Source organism: Suncus etruscus, chromosome 8 (genome assembly GCF_024139225.1).
Source record: "Suncus etruscus isolate mSunEtr1 chromosome 8, mSunEtr1.pri.cur, whole genome shotgun sequence".
Lineage (NCBI taxonomy): Eukaryota > Metazoa > Chordata > Mammalia > Eulipotyphla > Soricidae > Suncus > Suncus etruscus.
Genome location: NC_064855.1, coordinates 89,606,794 through 89,622,870, shown reverse-complemented (window position 1 = coordinate 89,622,870; position 16,077 = coordinate 89,606,794). Strand labels below are relative to the sequence as shown.

At 38.8% G+C, this 16,077-nt stretch overlaps 1 protein-coding gene across 1 annotated transcript in view; it reads right to left on the bottom strand.

The window, feature by feature from the left end:
* Positions 1–16,077, bottom strand: part of PIBF1 (progesterone immunomodulatory binding factor 1) — a 216,398-nt gene that overhangs the window by 74,501 nt on the left and 125,820 nt on the right. The window lies entirely within an intron of this gene.

Below are 16,077 nucleotides of genomic sequence, written 5' to 3'. Positions count from 1 at the left end.
GTGCTATCTTACATGAAAATTCTGTTTTAGGGCCAGAGCAGTAGACGGCAGATAGGGCACATACCTTGTATGTGATCAACCCGGGTTAAATTGCTGGCATCACATATGATACCAGAAGTGATCACTGAGCACAGAGTCAGGAGTAAGCCCTGAGCACAGCCAGATGTGGGCTCCTTTAACCCCCTTATAATCATATGTTCCTGTCCTTTGAACTACTTCCTGGCTAGAAATTTAAATGAGATTTAAAAACTTTGAGTCTGGCTCTAGGATAGTATAATTAGACAGCAACTGCCAATCTCTATCATTAGTAGAAAGTTATATTATGTACTTGGAAGAAAAAGAAAATTTGTTACATATCAGTCTGGGAGAGTGTTTTCACATCAAGGGTTATATCACTTTAGAAGAAAAAAAGAAAAACAGAAGAGTTACAGATAGAAAGTGTTACACAGCCATAAGGGTATTCACTGGGTTGTGAAAATAATTTTAGATACACACATATGTATCTATACATGTACACAGACAAGATAAGTATGTGTGAACCAAGTGACTATGTCAGGTGTGCATTTTGCAAGGGTTTTGTGTGTGTACGTGTGTACGTGTACGTGTGCGTGTGCGTGTGTGTGTGTGTGTGTGTGTGTGTGTGTGTGTGTGTGTGTGTGTGTTGGGATCTACCTGGCAGTGCTCTCAGGCTTCTCTTGGCTCTGTGCCCAAGGAATAGCCATGTAGAGCCAAAAATGGAACCTGGACCCCTACATGCAAAGCAGGAACCCCAGAAGATATGCTTTTTATTAAAGATCATGTGCCTTAAATATACAAAGCCTACACTCAGCCCACTGAGCTACTTCTTGAGCCCCAATAATAATTCTGGTTTTAACAACACTGAAAATTGGTAATAAAGTATTATCACTGTTGATCATAATGTTTATCTTTAATACCTAAATACATAATATTGCTTAATTTTTACTTTTTTATACCCTGACTCAACAAAGTGAACTTTATCAATAATTGATGTTCTCTGAATTAAAAATTCTAGTTAATGTGAAGTTTTATTAAGTTAAAATATGTGATTTTAAAAAATAAAATATGTGATTTTTTTTATACTTTTAATAAAATAGTATGCAAGCAAGAAAATATACTTTACATTTGAGTAGAGCAATTGATTACTCTACGAAATTGCAGGTTTAGTGACAAGTAGTTGTTTTTTTACTGAAATTACTTTAAATTGTCATAAAATTCTTGCCATATTCTCTTAAAATTTAATAGGAAAACCCACAGGAAATATTTTCAGATGGCAAAGTATTATGTACTCTAATTCTGAAACTATTTCTTTAAAAATGCCAAGTTTATTTTAAAAATACCTATTTTATCAACATTACTGCCAGTAGCAGAAAGAGGAATGAAATGGGACAAATGCCCCTTTTATTTACTGAGTGATTAATATGTGGGATTAGTGTGCTAAGTGCTTATCTTAGATTGAGTTATCTGTAATTCTAGGGGCAAACATGTATATAGTATTGTGAAATTGAGGTTTACAGATGGTAAATAACTGCCCAAGTCATTCAAGCCTGTCTGTCTAACTTGGAAACCATGGTTTCAAATTCCAGTGATTAAGTTAAATATGATTAAGTGCTACATACATGCAAAGTATTCTTACAGTTATAATCTTTTTATTATTCATCTTAGCTCTTGGTTTTCTCTCTAAAATAAAAAAGAGAAGAAAACAACTTTATAGAGTGTTTTCCGTAAAGGTTGGAGTGTTGCTAATGATTTTACCATGCAACTATGTTTTTTTATCATGATGATGGTGGGAGCTGGAATATATGATATTCTGTAATTATATTTGAGAAAAAGGATATGACTGGGTCTATATATTGGGTCTTATTTTCTTTTTTGTGAGTAGCTCTGATTTTTTTTTTTTTTTGGTCATCTTCAGCCTGTTTACTTGGAACTTCCAATTTGTTTCTGATTCATTCTAGTGCCCCTTAATTCTTTAATATATATTTTTTTCCCTCCACCCCCGGGGTCTCTTTAATATATTTTGACTCAGAAAAAGCAGAAATTGATCTGCAAGAGATTTCTACTCACCACCTACTAGCAACAAGCATGTGATAAGTGGTAGAGATAAAGGCTGATGCTCCTGTCTGGGCATCAGGAAGTGAGAGCTAAGGGCTCATTGTGGTACATGAGCACAACAAATCAAGAGATGAGAGTGTGTAAATACTTTACACAAATTGCACAGGTTTTTTGGAGAATTGTAAGCAAAACGTAAGTTATACATATGGGGAAAGCACAGTGAGGTGTGATTAGTAATTAGTGATGGTGAGGGCAGGAAGCATGTATGAGGGTGCTATAATATAAAACTGGAACTGGGCTAAAATTGGATAATGGAGGCTAAATCAATATAATTATTCTTAGGAAACAAATATTCATAATCTAGAAACAAGGAGGAGGACTAAAGTCAAGAGAGTAATGATGGAGAGGTAGAAAGAATTTAAGGAGGGGCCAGAGAGCTGGCATGGAGGTAAGGTGTTTGCCTTGCATGCAGAAGGACGGTAGTTTGAATCCCAGTATCCCATAAGATCCCCTGTGCCTGCCAGGAGTGATTTCTGAGTGTAGAGTGAGGAGTAACCCCTGTGTGCTGCCAGGTGTGACCCAAAAACAAAAACAAAAAAAACAAACAAAGAAAAAAAAGAATTTAAGGGGCTAGAATGCATGCTTTGTATACAGGAGGCCTAAGCAACAAAAGGCTCTTTAAGCAACCCCAAAAGTGACTCCTGAGCACCTATCTTGGAGTAGTCCATAAGCACTACCAGGTGTGGCTCAAAACAGCAAAAAATGGAAGAGAGACAAGAAGGAAGAGAGTGATGGTAAGCAGGCAGTTATGAAGATAATTCAGACAGGAGATGAATGAAGTGGGGGTACCCCGTTAAAATAGCAGAACTGACAGATGTCTGTTCTGAGATGCAATGGAAAGAATAAGGAGGGCTTGACTTTTTTGTGGTGGTGCTGGGTATGAGAAAGGCCTGGAGGCCATTCTCCAAGATTCTTGGCTTAGGACTGTCATCTCCTAAGACATGCTGCTCAAGCCCAGAGTTAATAAGGCTGTACAATGCCAGAGCCTGGGACCAACAAGGTACACCCAGTAGTGCTAAAGGGCAGGATGTGGTGTCAGGGAATGAACCTGGGGCCTCATGCATGAGTGTTGTACTCCAGCACTTTTGAGCAATGTCCCTGGATCCTACATTTTTTGATTCCATTTGTGCTCTTTGAATCCTGATGTTAAGAAAATTTCATGTTTTACTCAAGATAGGACACCAAAACCATATACTTATATAGATGTACATTGTGAGATAAAAAGATATTACAATGGGTAGGGCGCTTGCCTTGCATGCCGCTAACCCAGGTTCAATTTCTGGTGTCCCATTTGGTCTCCTGAGCCATGCCAAGAGTGTTCCCTGAGCACTAAGTCAGGAGTAATAAGCCCTGAACATCACCAAGGCTCAAAACAAAAAATCAAACACAAAAGATATACTGTAGGTGTCTTAGATGCCACAAACAATGGCTAAGAACATGGGGCCAGAGAAAGCACAGAGGTGGGGCATTTGCCTTGCATGGAGTTAAATGAGGAGAGACCTGGTTCGATTCCTGCATCCCATATGAGGCCCCAGCCTGCCAGGGGCAATTTCTGAGTGCAGAGTCAGAAGTAACCCTTGAGTGCTGCTATGTGTGGCTCAAAACGCAATCAATCAATCAATAAAGTTAAAAAAAATTTAAAAAAAAAAGAAAAAAAAGAATGACTAAGAACAGAATAGTGTTATGAAAAATTTTGGTGCATAGTCAACATTTAAGGAAAATCAGAAAAAAGTCTACAGGAGACAGAAATGGGAAGGTAAGAAAGTGGTGCAGAGGAACAAAAGACTCATTATCTGGCACAGAAGGGAGCTGCAAATAAGGTCTTGAGAGAGGAGAACAAATAGAAAAAGATAAGGATAAGAAGTATGTTCTAATTAAATTGACCTAATTCATGTAAAAGGTTATGGTCTCTGTCAGTAGACAACAGCATTTTAACATAGGAAATCATAATCCATAGCATAAAAACCAATTCTGATTAGTTGCCACACTGTACTGAAAAATTAAACTTTACTCAAATTTAAAGAAGAAAAGAAAAGCCAGGCAATGTAGTATTTCATCTCAGTGCTATTTTTGAGTGTGACATTTTTTTTTTTACTCTTTGTATTTGTTTTTGGGCCACAAACACAAAAAACAGGTGGTGCTCAGGGATCACTCCTAGAGGCTCGTGGGGGAAAATATGCAGTACTGTGGATTTAACCCAAGTTGGCTATGTACAAGGAAGACTATTTCTGCTAGACTATTGTTCCAGACCCAAGTGTGGTGTTTGAAATGGTGAAATAAAAGTCGATTTTTTAAAACTGAAATAAGTTTAAATGTCAATACATTTGACAGACCCACTAAATCATACTGGTTTTCATCTTTTCTATGAAAATGATGCTTGTTACCAACTGCTGCCAAGCTTGACATGAACAAATTTGATCCTATTCTGCTACGATTGAGATTCCATTGGAATCTGAAGTATGGCCAATCACTAGAGATTGATTTAAACTGTCATTTAAATATGTTCAAAGATACTAAATGTGATTTGGCACTGAAACAATATTTGTGTTAGAAGAAAAGTAGAGAACTGGAATTATGTCATACGATAAAAATGAGTGCCTTAAACTGATCCAACCATTGACATGGTGAGAGAGTGAGTTGAAAGGGAGATGGGCACACTGGTGATGGGTGTGGTATTGGAATTATGTACATGAGAAACCATTCATGACAGTACTGTAGATCACAGAATCTCAATCAGTAAAAATAAAATATAAAGGAATAAAATAGTTTTCAAAAATAAATCTTTAAATACATAAAAAGCATACTTTACAAAAAAGAATACTTTAAATATGTAGAAAGAAAATCTCTGCCTGAAGTCTGAAAGGTGTGAGCCTAAAATTGAAAGGAAAAATTAAAGTGACAATAAAGTACTGTCTTCTATTTTAACTGGCAGTATCTGTTTCTCTTGCATGTGAGTGACATGTAAAGGAGTGGTGTTTCCCCACATCAATGGACTCTTAGAAATACGGTAGGGAAAACTGGCCTTGAAGTTGAAAGACTAAGTTCTTTCAGGGCACAGGAGTCTCTCTTTCTCTCTCCCTTTAAAATGCAGAGGTGGGCTACGGGCATTCTGTGAGATACAGAATCATTGCCCAGAACTGGGTGCACTGGGATATTGGAAAAACACCTGCAGCATTTGTTAGGTTTGGTGACTGATTAGGCAGAAGAAGATGATTTGTTCATTTACAAACTTATAGGTACTAATAGAAATCAAAGAGCTCAATTTCAATGGTTATACTAGACTATAATGCTAAAAAGCATTACAGAGACCATCAAGCAGCTAATCATCTGGCCATCACTCGTCCTTGCCTGAGCATATATTAGATACCTTTCCTATGTTTTTTTCTAAGTTTTATTTATTTTTAATCATTTTATTTTAATTTTGGCCACACCCAGCAGTACTCAGGGGTTACTCCTGGCTCTGTGCTCAGAAACCATTCCTGGCAAGCTTGGGGGACCATATGGGATACCAGGGATCAAACCTGGGTCAGTAGGTAAATGCTCTACACACCGTGCTATCACTCTGGCCCATAAGTTTTAAAATCTACAAATGCATATGTTATATTTTTAGGTAATTCTGAAATTTTCCTTCTAGTGAATATGTTTCCTGATATTCTGAAGGAACATTTCCATATTCCTTTAATATACCTGCTCCCTATTATAACATGGAAGAAGGGACTGGAGCAATAGCACAGTGGTAGGTCATTTGCTTTGCATTTGGCCAACCTGGGACAGATCTAGGTTTGATAAATAAAAACAAAAAGAAATCACTGACAAGAACTTCCCAGGGGGCCGGGCGGTGGCGCTGGAGGTAAGGTGCCTGCCTTGCCTGCGCTAGCCTAGGACGGACCGTGGTTCAATCCCCCGGCATCCCATATGGTCCCCCAAGTAGCCAGGAGCAACTTCTGAGCGCATAGCCAGGAGTAACCCCTGAGCGTCACAGGGTGTGGCCCAAAAACCAAAAAAAAAAAAAAAAAAGAACTTCCCAGAGCTAAAGATTACAAGCATGGTGATACAAGAGATGAGAAGGGTCCCACTGAAAATAGACCCAATTAGAAAAGCTCCAAGATACAGTATACTCAAAATAACAAAAATAGCAAGATCAGGGTTGAGAGATAGCATAGAGGTAAAGCGTTTGCCTTGCATGCAGCAGGATGGTGGTTCGAATCCCATATGGTCCCCCGAGCCTGATAGGATGCGATTTCTGAGCGTAGAACCGGAAGTAACCCCTGAGCATTGCCGGGTGTGACCCAAAAACCAAAAACCAAAAAAAAAAAAAAAAAGCAAAAGCAAACGCCATTGTGCTATCTCTCCGGGCCTAATTTTATCCTTGTATTTGTAAGTCTCTTCCAAATGGATGAGCTTATAGCTTCACAAGAAATTACCTAGATTTCATTAAATGCCTCCCACATACTAGATTCCAAGCAATTAAAACTCACTATTTGATAATTTTGGATTGTGGATATAATATTTGCTAGGTAAGTTTTTGGAAATTAAATGAGCCATAATAAATAAATATCTATAAGCATATGATAAAAATAATAAACAAGACTGTGCATGTTAAGACCATATTCAGTGACTGAGTAGAGTAGAAGTTTGAAAAATACCTATTGAGTGGAAACAAAAAAGAGCAAACATACAGGTTTCAAGGCAGCTAAGTCACACAAATTCTTGATGGTGGTAATGTAGCATGCCCTAGGATTTAGCTTAGATATTCTTCTCCCTAACAAAATTATGATTAGTACTCTATTCTGAACTTAGTGAATCCTTGGGAATTAAGTGAGCACATGCGTAGATACAGTTTATTTTTTCTCTTTCACAAAACAGGGTCAATTATGGAAAAATGTTTTGAAATAGCACAAATCAAGCTAGGAAAGACAGTGATCCTGGTGACACTGGAAATAAAAAAAATGAGCCCAGCCCTAAACTTGCTGCCTTTTATTGCAGAGAGAATTTCTAGAGTGGGAAGGGGAATTAAGACATAGCCTTTTAGATCCTTGAATTAAAGAACTTTTTGTAAGAAGTAGAAACTAAGATGGTTGTAGTTCATACGGCAGAGTACTTAAAGAAAAGCAAATTGCGTAAGTGGAGATTCACATACAGTCCTTAAGTATTCAACAGACACTGAATAATATAGGTGTGTAAGGAAACTGAGAGATCAGAGACAGAACACTGGTGAGATTAGAGGAAACAGTCCCTAAAGATCACACGGGGGAGGAATATAGTTCCTGCTTGTCCCAGTCAAAGTAGAAACCTATCAACTCACAGACATGGGAGAAAGCACAGATAAGGGGAATGTATCTGGTGAGGAATCACCCTTCAAAGGAGCTGTTCTTTGCCTAATTGGGGCTTAGAAGGTGATGAAGGATCAAACTGTTTCTGGAAAAAGGGAACCAATTTCAAGAACACAGCTTACAGATACTTGTTTTTGGGTCACACCCGGCAGCGCCCAGGGGTTACTCCTGGCTTCATGCTCAGAAATTGCTCCTGGCAGGCTCGGGGGACCATATGGGACACCGGGATTCGAACCGATGACTTTCTGCATGAAAGGCAAACGCCTTACCCTCCATGCTATCTCTCAGGCCCCAGCTTACAGATACTTGTAAGAAGCAAATATCTATTTTCATTTGATATTACTCCAGGAAATTCTATTTCACTTATGTAAAGGAATGAGGTAGTAACATTAAAGGCTTACTATACACATATTCAAAATACATCTAGTTTAAGGGCAAAATTTATGCCTGGCATCCAATACAAAATTTGTAGGCAAGCACAGGAGACTAATATAATGAATAATGAGATAAATCAATTTAATTGAACTCAAGCAAGAAATTTCACAAATAATATATATAGCCTATAAGTATATCAAAACATTATTGAAATGGTATTTTCCATGCTTTAGAACAGAAAAGATCTAACTGAACTACGAACACAATAACAAGTTTGTTAAAAACACTCTTGGTGTTTTTGTTGAATACTGGGGGGAAAAAATCAATGGACTTAAAGATACAGCATGATGTAAATGGAAAAGAGAAAAAAATGTAATAGAGAGAGGAATATATCATTTTTCTATTATAGGACAACTTCAGGAAAGAAACAATATATATCTGATTGGCATCTCAAAAGGGAAAGAGAGAAGAGGGGCTGCAGCAATAGAACAGCGGGGAGGGCGTTTGCCTTGAACATGAGTTTGATCCTGGGCCTCCCATCCCATAAGGTCTCCTGAGATTGCCAGGTTGGATAGCTCAATGGACGAAATGCATGCTTGCATCTAGAGACCTGTTGTTGGTTACACCTTATTTTACCTAAATCAGTTTATCCCTAGTTTCTTTGTATCTGTTTTTTTTTTTTCACAATGTGGTTTCACCCAAAACAAAGATTGTCTTATATGTAAATCTGGGTGGGACAGGCTCAGAATAGCCTTGAGTATAGACTCAATAAAAACGGTAATTGTGGCAAGCAGCAGGCACTCCATACTAGCAAAAAAAAAATGCCAAACTACATGTGTTTCATCCTCAGCCTGGTTTGGATAATTTCATGAGCAACCCTGATTTAGAGTCATTCATTTGGGGTTGGAGATAGGCGCCTGGGGTGATTTTTACAACCTATCTTGGATACCCAGTATTTTCTATATAAGTGGCAGGGCTTATATTACTAAGGTTTGATTTGGCAAAGCAATGCTAGGTGTTTTCCTGACCCATGTACAGGAAAAGAAGCTACAGCAAGGTATATCATAAGGAAATTCTTTAAAGTCAGATTACTTAAAGAAAACTAAGCTGGGCCAGAGAGCACAGAGGGTAGTGCATTTGCTTTGCATATGGCTGGCTGACCTGGTTTTGATCCCCAGCGTCCTATATTTCCCTTGCCCCAAGCCTGCCAGAAGTAATTTCTGAGCAAAAGCCAGGTGTGTCCCCAAAACCAAGACCAAAACAAAACAAAAACTAAGCAGGAAGCTAAATAAGACAAATTACCTAGAGGGGAACAAAGAGAAGTATGCTAGCGTATTTGCTGGCAGACACAATACAAACAAGAGGCAGTGCAGCAATCTTTCAAGTACTGAAAGAGAAAAAAGGTCAAATTCAAGGGAAAATATACCATATTTTCCGGAGTATAAGACAACCAGGCGTATAAGATGACCCCCTAATTTTACAGTTAAAACATAGGTTTAGGCCTATATTTGCTGTATAGGACAGAATGTTCCTGTGTTGCAACAGTATCTTCCACAGTTAGCCAATCACAACAAGCAAAGGTCCAAAGGTTCTACTGTAATAGACTTCCTCTCTGACTCTGGCCAATCTGAGCAGGCTTTTGACAGTGTAGATTCGGGTCCAGAACATTGTCTAATTTGCATGCATAAAAAGCCTGCTTGGATTGGCTGAGTTAGAGAGGCAGTCCGAGCAGCCTTGCAGTGATTGGTGCAGGATTGAGTTGGAAAATTCATTTTGTGGCAATATTCAGACAATTTTCGTTTAGCGGCTTATTGAAACATTTTTCGGGATATACTCGGTGACTCCCAATTTTCGGTTGACTTTTTTTTTTTGTTTCAAAAGTCGTCTTATACGCCGGAAAATACGGTAATGCTAACCACCATGTCTGTCTTTTACTATTAAACATCCCCCTGATCCCAAGTCAACAACAAAAATGAAGCCTCAAAAATCTATAAGGTGCCATGGAGCTCAGAGGGGTAGAATTAAGTGCTTTGCAAGAGGGAGGCCCAGATTCAGTTACTACTATGCAAGGTCAACCCTCTCCAAGCACTTATGTGAGCAGGAACCTGAGCATGAGAAAGAAAAGGAGCAAGAGAGAGGAGAGGAGAGAGAGAGAAAGGAGATGAGAGAAGGGGGGAGAGAGAGAGAGAGAGAGAGAGAGAGAGAGAGAGAGAGAGAGAGAGAGAGAGAGAGAGAGAGAGAGAGAGAGAGAGTGCTCACAGGGTCTCAAAATTAATAAGGTATAATAAGAAAAGAGAAAGATATGTAAAACAAAACTCAAACCATATATGATGAAAAAACTTTCTGCATAAGTGGAAAATTTATTACCAGCAGACCTACACTAAATATTGTTAAATATATAACCAATTGGAAAGAATATGATGCCAAATGGAAAACTTGGACATATACAAAGGAATAAGAAATATCTGACATGGCAAGTATTTGGCTAAAATAGAATACTAGTCTTTGTTATTTAATGAACACCTTTAAATGATTAACAATTTAAAGAAAAATATTAGTAATGTAATATGCACTTTATATAAATATGTATACATAAGGGAAATATATGGCAATAACATCACAAAGGTTGGGTGTGGAAACAAATAGATGTATCTGATTTTAAGTTTTTACTATGCGTGACATGGTAAAACCGCAGAAAACTAGACAGTGCTAAGCTAAAGATATATACTTAAGTCTAAAACAACTGCAATGAAGTGGGGTAAAGAGGTGGACTTAGAATTGTGTGTGAGGCACTTGCTTTGCATGGCCTGAGTTCGAGTCCCAGCTTTCCATATGAATCCCCCCACCAAGCCCTGCCAGAAATAAGCTCTGAGCACTGTGGTGGTATGGTGCAAAAGAAAAGAAAAGGTTTATCTGGAGAGACAGCACAGTGTTTAAGGCACTTGACTTCCTCGCACGTGGTTAACCCTGGTTTGATCCTTGGCACCAATATGATCCCCTGAATATGCCAGGAATAATACCTGAGCACAGAGTTAGGAGTAAGCCCTAAGTACCACCAGGTTTGGTCCCACCCCTTCTCAAAATCACATATTGAATATAAGTGTGTGTGGGTTTTTTTTTTTTTTTTTGGTTTTTGGGCCACACCCAGTGGTGCTCAGGGGTTACTCCTGGCTGTCTGCTCAGAAATAGCTCCAGGCAGGCATGGGGGACCATATGGGACACCGGGATTCGAACCAACCACCTCTGGTCCTGGATCGGCTGCTTGCAAGGCAAACGCCGCTATGCTCTCTCTGGGCCCCCCAAAATTTTTTTTAATTTTTATTCTGATCATAGTGGCTTATGTATCTTTCACATTAGTATTTTAGGTACATATTAACATTGAATCAGGGGAATACCCACCTCCAAATTTGTCCTCCCCACTTCCCCATTCCCTTTCTGCAACCCACCATCACCTCCCGGACTGCTAGAGTAGGTGGTCCCCTCTTTGTCTAGCTTACTATCAGTGAAGTGTGTTTTTTTGTTTGTTTGTTTTTGGGTCACACCCAGCAGCGCTCAGGGGCTACTTCTGGCTCTATCTTCAGAAATGGCCCCCAGCAGGCTCGGGGGACCATATGGAATGCCGGGATTAGAACTACCATCCTTCTGCATGCAAGGCAAATGTCCTACCACTGTCTTATCTCTTCAGCCTCCAAATATAAGTGTTTTAATAAGTCCAAAGTCCTATTTTTCCAAAGTATGAACCGACATTACATATTACTTATAAAAACTTAGAAAAATATAAAGAGACTAAAAGTAGGATGATGGGATTAGAGAGATAACATGAGATAAAGCATTTGCCTTATGTATAAGGCATATACACATATATATTGACTTATATATTATATATATGTATATGTATATATATGTATATATATATATATATACACACACACATCATACACACATATATGATTCTGGTTCACTCCTTGTTCTACCCTGAGTACCACATATGATTTCAAGAGCACTGCCAGGACTGATTCTAGAATACAGTCAGGAATTGCCCCTGAGCTCCACTGGGATTTGGCCTTCAAACTGACCTGGCAACCCCTGAAGAAATAAAAGGATGGAGATGGAAGGCCATGAATGAGCTGCCTTCCAAGACCCAAGTATAAGAATACAGTCACTAATATGCTCAAGTTTGTGCTGAGAGGACAGGGAAGACTCCTGGAAAGAAGAGAAAATGATATAAAAAGTTAATTAGATCCGGGGCCGGAGAGATAGCATGGAGGTAAGGCGTTTGCCTTTCATACAGAAGGACAGTGGTTCGAATCCCGGCATCCCATATGGTCCCCTATACCTGCCAGGGGTGATTTCTGAGCACAGAGCCAGGAGTGACCCCTGAGTGCTGCCGGATGTGATCCAAAAACCAAAAAAGTAAAAAATAAAAAGTTAACCATATCCAAAAACTCAAAGGATGTCATCATATGAGAGTAGAGGTGGTAAGCTGGCTGCAAGCAAGGAACCCCAAAGACTGACAACTGGAGCAGGAGAGATAGCACAGCAGTAGGGCGTTTGCTTTGCACACAGTCGATCCAGGACGAATCCCGGCAACCCATAGGGTCTCCTGTGCCTGCCAGAAGCAATTTCTGAGTGCAGAGCCAGGAGTAACCCGAGTGCGCCGGTGTGACCCTCCCCCCCAAAAAAAGACTGACAACTACCAGAACAACAGAACACAGACACTTGAAAGCAGAACAGTTCCATCTAATTAAGGATAGATTTCAAATGCTAAATGGAAACTTAAGGTGCTATATAAGAAAACATTTGTGTATAAAGGACAAAGTGATGATATATCCTTATGGGCCAATATATATATTAAAATCAACTCACAAATTATTCATCATATGTGCCTCTACGAAGGTAGGAGAATGGGACTGCATAGAAGGATATTAGATTAGAAGGTCCAGAGTGATTGTTTAGTGGATAGGGGGTTTTGCCTTAATATGGCTGACCTAGGTTTGATCTTAGGCATCACATATAGTCCCCTGAGAACAGCCAGGAGTGATTCCTGAATGCAGAGTTAGGAGTAACCCGAGAATTGTTGGATGTGACCCTCCCCCAGAAAAAAAACAAGAAAAATAATAAAAATGCTATTACAGAGGAGAACAGAGGGAAAATGCACTTTACTTGTTATATTGTACTTCATTAAAAGAAAATGACAAATGTATTAAAATTTGTTAATCCAGGAACTGAAGGTCAGTAGGTAGGTAGGGTGTTTGTAGTGCATGCAGCTGACCCTGGTTCAATCCTTGTCATTCCATATGGTCGATTGAGCACTGCCAGGAGTAATTCCTGAGTAGAGAGTCAGCAGTAGTCCCTGAGCACTGCCAGATATGGCCCAAACATGAAAAGAAAAAAAGAAAAAGAAAGAAAGAAAAAGAGAGAAGAAAATAAAAAAAAAAAAGAGAGTGGCTGGAGCTATATCGAAGTTGCCAGGAGTAATTTCTGAGTGTAGAGCCAGGGGTAACCCCTGAACACTGCTGGGTGTAGCCCAAATGAATAAACAAACAAACAAACAAACAAAAAACAAAAATAAAACAGAAAAGAAAAATGTTAGGGGCCAGAGAGATAGCACAGCAGTGGGGCATTTGCCTTGCACATGACCAACCTGAGAGGTATCCGGCTCCATTCCTGGCACCTATATTTCGTCCCCCAAGTCTGCCAGGAGCAATTTCTGAGCATAGAGCCAGGAGTTACCCCTGAGCACTGCTGGATATGACCCCAAAAACCAAAAACCAAAAACCAAAAACAAAAAACAAAACAAAAAAAAAGAAATAAACAAAGATTGATTTGCTAATTCAGTATTGATACTAGGATGTGTGTTACAAAGTGTGCTGTTATTTTCTGGATCTTTTATACTTTCCAGAATGGTAGTAATAGTGGAAAAAATGAAAGGATGGCAAAATATATACCACCACACCAATTCTTGTCAAAAGATGTGAAGCGTTTTATACTAAGTAACATTATTAAGAGTTCAGGATTGTGGTTCAGTGGTAGAGATCTAGCTTTCATGCAGAGATCTGAAGTTGAGTCCCTAGCATCAATTCACACTGACGAGTGCAATACCTGGAGTTATCTTGGAGTGATCCCTAGTGTACCATGATGTAATCATGTGAGCAATGCAATTAAGGTTGTGACCTCTGGACACCACAACAAAAATGATGACGATGTTGATGATGATAACAATGAAAGGGAGGGAAGAGACAAAGAAGAAAAAATAGCACTCTCAAGAAAAATTAAGGATATAGAAAAATACAAAGATATTTTGGGTTCATGGGTCAGAATATTCAGTATTGTTAAAATGCCAATTCTAGAGGTAGGTGCAGTATAACTGTGGGTTGGGTACTTGCTTGGCACTTGGGCAATCTGGATTCAATCCCTTGCAATCTATGTAGACCCCCAAACACTGCTAGGAATAATTCCTGAGTAAACCATGAACAAAAACAAAAATGCAAGATGTCAATTCTACTTCATATATAAGATTCAAAGAAATCTCTGTAAAGATCAGTATAAGATTTTTTTTTTACTAGAAATGATCACAGAATTCACATGGAAATGCAAAGAATAGTAAAAATGTACTGAAAACAAACAGAGCCAAAGGACCAGTACCATCTAGTATAAAGATATTATAAAATCCCAGGAAGCAGAATGGTGTAGTATTGACATATACACAAAAACCCAATTTTCAATAATTTTTTTTTTTTGGCAACACCCGTTGGATGCTCAGGGGTTACTCCTGGCTAAGCGCTCAGAAATTGCCCCTGGCTTGGGGGGACCATATGGGACACCAGGGGATCGAACCGCTGTCCTTCCTTGGCTAGCGCTTGCAAGGCAGACACCTTACCTCTAGCACCACCTCACTGGCCCCTTTCAATAATTTTTTTTGAAATAAATGATGCTGGTTTCAATATATAAATGAATGAATTTCAACTTATATCTGACATACTATACAAAAAATTAAAAGTTGACCACAAATCAAACTCTGAATATCTAGAAAACAAATTCCTGTGACCGTAGGTTAGAAAAGATATTTTATATACAACAGTAAAAACGCAACAGACGGGCCCGGAGAGATAGCACAGCGGCGTTGGCCTTGCAAACAGCCGATCCAGGACCAAAGGTGGTTGGTTCGAATCCCGGTGTCCCATATGGTCCTCTGTGCCTGCCAGGAGCTATTTCTGAGCAAACAGCCAGGAGTAACCCCTGAGCACCGCCGGGTGTGACCCAAAACAAACAAACAAACAAACAAAAACACAACAGACTTAAAGCTAAACATTAAGGGAGCAACAAATGGTAAAGGCACCACAACTGGAGAATTGGTTCAGGTAACTGAGTATGGAGAAGGGAAAGAGGTGAATGGAAGCGGCCTTTGGGACCCGGTAGAGGAAAGTGTGTACTTTGGTAGTAGGGATGAAATGGTATGTCTGAAGCCATTACAGTACTATAAATCATAACATGTAAAGATAAAAAATAATAATAAACTGCAGTCAAGGGGATCTCATGATTTTTCCAATAATATTTTTTGGTTTGGTCGCACACCTTAGTATGTGTGGGTTACACTCAGCTTGGTGCTTGGTGATCACTCCTAGCACTGCTCAGGGGACCATGTGGTACCAATGGTTCTGAGACTTGAAGGCAGATTTTCATACATATAAAGTAAGTTGTCTACCTTTCTCCTACCAAGCTATATCCCTAGTCAAGAAAAAAAAAAGTTTTAAAGTAGTAAAATAAAAACTTGTTATGCTGAAAGTCAGGAGAAAAGAACACTAATGAGTTGACATCTTTGCATCTGATAGATTCATAGCTTGAATTTCAGAAGTAAAAAAAGAAATGCAATTAGATACGGTATAAATAATGAAAAGATGACAAAGACATTGCAAAAAGTCTCTATGTTTTATAAATGACAGACTCAAGAACACAAAAAGACAAATCTATTTAAAACCAAGGTTTTAGTTCAAAACTTACAAATGCCACCAAAATTTGCCAAACTTGCTTTGCCAGTTGATATTCTTGGAAGCCAAAGCTTTGTCTGTCTAGTCTGCATTTATATTTAGTCTGGGCATTTAATCTCTCCTTTGATCTTAGTTTTTCAATGAACTGTATATAAGTTGTTTTATATGCTTGAACATTTAGTTTCATAAATTGTAAAATGATGTTGTACTAGCAAACAGCTTATTTTAAAACTGTTCAGAAAGTCTAC